Raw genomic sequence first — 5,000 nt, forward strand, 5'->3', positions numbered from 1 at the left:
TTAACCAGACAAATCGCTCCACCAACTAAGAACGGCCATGCACCACCACCCACCGAATCAAGAAAGAGCTATCAATCTGTCAATCCTTCCGGTGTCCGGGCCTGGTGAGGTTTCCCGTGTTGAGTCAAATTAAGCCGCAGGCTCCACTCCTGGTGGTGCCCTTCCGTCAATTCCTTTAAGTTTCAGCTTTGCAACCATACTTCCCCCGGAACCCAAAAGCTTTGGTTTCCCGGAGGCTGCCCGCCGAGTCATCGGAGGAACTGCGGCGGATCGCTGGCTGGCATCGTTTATGGTTAGAACTAGGGCGGTATCTGATCGCCTTCGAACCTCTAACTTTCGTTCTTGATTAATGAAAACATACTTGGCAAATGCTTTCGCTTCTGTTCGTCTTGCGACGATCCAAGAATTTCACCTCTAACGTCGCAATACGAATGCCCCCGCCTGTCCCTATTAATCATTACCTCGGGTTCCGAAAACCAACAAAATAGAACCGAGGTCCTATTCCATTATTCCATGCACACAGTATTCAGGCGGGCTTGCCTGCTTTAAGCACTCTAATTTGTTCAAAGTAAACGTGCCGGCCCACCGAGACACTCAATAAAGAGCACCCTGGTAGGATTTCAACGGGGTCCGCCTCGGGACGCACGAGCACGCACGAGGCGGTCGCACGCCTTCAGCTCGCCCCACCGGCAGGACGTCCCACGATACATGCCAGTTAAACACCGACGGGCGGTGAACCAACAGCGTGGGACACAAATCCAACTACGAGCTTTTTAACCGCAACAACTTTAATATACGCTATTGGAGCTGGAATTACCGCGGCTGCTGGCACCAGACTTGCCCTCCAATAGATACTCGTTAAAGGATTTAAAGTGTACTCATTCCGATTACGGGGCCTCGGATGAGTCCCGTATCGTTATTTTTCGTCACTACCTCCCCGTGCCGGGAGTGGGTAATTTGCGCGCCTGCTGCCTTCCTTGGATGTGGTAGCCGTTTCTCAGGCTCCCTCTCCGGAATCGAACCCTGATTCCCCGTTACCCGTTACAACCATGGTAGGCGCAGAACCTACCATCGACAGTTGATAAGGCAGACATTTGAAAGATGCGTCGCCGGTACGAGGACCGTGCGATCAGCCCAAAGTTATTCAGAGTCACCAAGGCAAACGGACCGGACGAGCCGACCGATTGGTTTTGATCTAATAAAAGCGTCCCTTCCATCTCTGGTCGGGACTCTGTTTGCATGTATTAGCTCTAGAATTACCACAGTTATCCAAGTAACGTGGGTACGATCTAAGGAACCATAACTGATTTAATGAGCCATTCGCGGTTTCACCTTAATGCGGCTTGTACTGAGACATGCATGGCTTAATCTTTGAGACAAGCATATGACTACTGGCAGGATCAACCAGGGAGCTGCGTCAACTAGAGCTGAGCAGCCGGCCGCCCGGGAGTGTGTCCCGGGGGCCCGCGCGAACACGCAAGCGTCCGCTCAATCATTCTGCAAACAGGAGGAGGCTGAGCTCCCCTGCACAATACACCTCGAAACCCTCTCAGGTCCCGGCGGCGCGCAGCGCCGTCCCAAGTACTTGGTCGGGTTCGAGAGAGGCGCAATCGCCCGGAGTTAGGCGAGTAGACGCTTTCGGTGCGACCACCCGTGCTCCCAACTGAGCTTGCCGCTGCCGACAGAGGCCCGGGAGCGTGCTGTCGTGGCATTGCCGGCGGGAGACAACACGCGCCACCTACGGTGACCGGCAGCTCCAACGCCAGCGCCACAGAAGGACAAAAGCCCCACTTGGGTGCCGAAGCGAACTCTCCCAGCACAGCGCACGCGCCAACACATCCGCACAGCTGCGATACAAACCACCAGCGAGAACCGCTGGGGCGACCGAGCAGCAGACGGCGTCGCGGCGCCGAGCGCCGGGCGGCGGCGCATCCTCAACGCACACAGTCCTCAATCGGACCAGCACACTGAAGATGTCCACCGCGCTTCGCACCGGGCCCGCGAGGACCTACTTTGGCCGCACGGCGCCGCGCGCAGGGTGCGCCGGCGCGCAGCTGCGACGCCTGCCGCGTCCGTCGGCCGGCGCGCCTGCCACTGGCCGCCCCCACCAGCCGGCTGTAGCGCGTGCGCCCACGCACCGCGCGGCCAGCACGCCGGGAGGCGCCCCCTCACCGGCCGGGGACGGTCCCACCCAGCCACCGCCGCGTATCGCTTCACACCCAGATGCCGTTCAGTTTCGTCGGCATGGTGGGTATCGCTGGAACAACCGGTTAGTACCTCAACCTATCGTCGCCATCACCGATTCACCCCTAGCGAGAACAACCGCACCACAACAGGTTACCATTTGTTCATTTGCGTAACTTCACCAGAAAACGCAGGCGTCCATCGCCATTTGCAACTTCAACGATTATTGCATGCCTGTGTCAGGTGTCACGCCACACTACGTCTGCCCACATACACGCAACAAAATGTGCACGCCTAGACAATACGTGGAAGGTGGCCCCCGTACGTATGCGATGTCCATTGCTCGAACGACTGTCAACCGGCCTCTGTAGCATGTCGCAGATATGGAACGCGGTGCACCATGCCATCACGGTGTGTGAGGAGAGACGACTAGGTCCGAATACATCAACAGACAGCTCATGCTGATCGCCATCCACGGCGTCCGTTCCTCCCACACGTCTCTATGGCGTACCACACTGCAATCCAGCTCTCATAGGGAGACGACACGTAGCTGCGTGCACAATATTTGCACTGTATGGTCCGCCGTTTTTGGGCGCAGTCGTTGTGCGGTCACACATGTGCCACGATGTATCATTCAGTACATAAGGACGAATGTGCAGTACAGATTGTGGTTCACGCGTACGACATCAGCGGACAGTTGACACAGGCCGCACCACAACGTAGCCTGAGTACGTCGCATGCGAAGGGCATTGAACATGCAAACTTCTCACCAACCAGCTTGCGAAGGCAGGGGGCAAGGTGGGGACGTGGGGAGGGGCGGCATGTACGTCCTGCTGCCATCCACATTACAGTGTACAGCAGGAGCATGTGGAAAGTGAGCAAGACTTGCAAGGTGTTTAACATGAAGCGATACACAGGGGTGCGGGCAGTGCGAGTAGCGAACTATATTGCGAGGGTTGCGGGTGGGCAACACTACAGTAATTGAACGAGTCGTATAACAATTACAGAGCAGGTTTAGGCGACAACGTGGGTTACGTTAAGGCGACAACATGGGTTAGGTTAAGGCACAACATGGGTTAGGTTAAGGCACAACATGGGTTAGGTTAAGGCACAACATGGGTTAGGTTAAGGCACAACATGGGTTAGGTTAAGGCACAACATGGGTTAGGTTAAGGCACAACATGGGTTAGGTTAAGGCACAACATGGGTTAGGTTAAGGCACAACATGGGTTAGGTTGAGGCACAACATGGGTTAGGTTAAGGCACAACATGGGTTAGGTTGAGGCACAACATGGGTTAGGTTGAGGCACAACATGGGTTAGGTTGAGGCACAACATGGGTTAGGTTGAGGCACAACATGGGTTAGGTTAAGGTACAACATGGGTTAGGTTAAGGTACAACATGGGTTAGGTTAAGGTACAACATGGGTTAGGTTAAGGTACAACATGGGTTAGGTTAAGGTACAACATGGGTTAGGTTAAGGTACAACATAGGTTAGGTTAAGGTACAACATAGGTTAGGTTAAGGTACAACATAGGTTAGGTTAAGGTACAACATAGGTTAGGTTAAGGTACAACATAGGTTAGGTTAAGGTACAACATAGGTTAGGTTAGGTTAGGTTAGGTTACACGTTGTTGTACGGAAAGGTGTAGGGGGGGGGGGGCGGGGGCGGCAGGTTCGTTGATAGTGATTATAGTAAGTGAATGCTTGTGACATGATCAGATTTGTCACGTCAGGATGCACCTTTGGCTTATTAGAGGCGGCGCTCCAATTCTATGCTTGTGTGAGACCTGTGTCTTTGACTCATGTCATTGTTTGTGCGCTGTGACAGGAGGTACTATTGTGATGTTGGGTGCACCGTTGTATAGGACATGTGTGGGTGTTGGTGCCTGGTCTGCGCAATGGTGGATGTCGAAAGGCTGGGATATTGTATTTTCCGCACGGACCTCCTGGTCTGGTTGTGATAGTGTGGATTGTGTAATGTGGCGGAGAAGATGCACTGGATGTTGTTCCATGCTGGTGCTTACATATTGTATGTGCGCCTGTTAGAAGCAGAGAGTGGTGCGTGATCAGAGTGTCTGGCTGACGTGTGGTTCCCATTTTGGGCAGACTCTTTCAGCATGTATACGGACAGTTGTGTATATTTGCTGTAGTTTGATGGCTCTGCATTGATTACTAATCAGCGCCGTGTGTACGGGTAATCTGGTTCCAGTCCAAAATGTTCCATCTGTGTACATTAGTGACAAAGACTCCCCCCATGCAGTGGGGCTCGGTCTGTTATAACTCTTCCGCGTAATATATTTGCCCCACGTTTTTGCGACTGCGAGTGCGAGTGCAACGCGCATGGGGACCGACATGCTGATGGCTCGGTATCGGACGCCGTACAGTGAGCAACGCGATCGCGTCTCTCGCTCGTAAGTGGTACAGGTCGCGGCTCATGTATACGGACAGCGGGAATGTCGCATATTGGAAATAACTCTTCATGAAACGCAAGTTATAGGGGTGGATTGCACTTTACGAGTGCGGGAAACGTCCGCCGTTCATCCGCTGGAGGTGCGAGTTTGGCGGTTGGGGTGGTGCACGAACGGGTGCGGGTGGCGTCATTGCCGGTCCACGGCTTCGTGCGGCAGAGCCACTGGAGATTGGGTGCTATGGTCGACAGAGGCTGCAGCCTTTGTGGGTGGCGTCGAAAGGCGGCCACTGTGGCGCCATCGCTGTCTTAGTCGGCTTGGCGTCTCATAGATGGCGGTAGCGTCGTTGCAGGAGGTCATGTTGCGGGAGACCTACAGATGGCGGTATGTTTTGTGGTGCGGACG

The 5,000-nt window shown here is 54.3% G+C and overlaps 1 non-coding gene across 1 annotated transcript in view; it reads right to left on the reverse strand.

Moving 5' to 3' along the window:
- LOC124730924 overlaps positions 1 to 1,411 on the reverse strand; it is a 1,909-nt gene extending 498 nt beyond the window's left edge. Inside the window, exon 1 of the ribosomal RNA XR_007008091.1 lies at positions 1 to 1,411. This exon is cut by the window's left edge and continues 498 nt beyond it. This is a non-coding gene — a ribosomal RNA (small subunit ribosomal RNA).
- Between the last annotated feature and the right edge of the window lie 3,589 nt (positions 1,412 to 5,000).

The sequence above is a fragment of the Schistocerca piceifrons genome, unplaced genomic scaffold (genome assembly GCF_021461385.2).
Source record: "Schistocerca piceifrons isolate TAMUIC-IGC-003096 unplaced genomic scaffold, iqSchPice1.1 HiC_scaffold_1255, whole genome shotgun sequence".
NCBI classification, from domain to species: Eukaryota; Metazoa; Arthropoda; class Insecta; order Orthoptera; family Acrididae; genus Schistocerca; species Schistocerca piceifrons.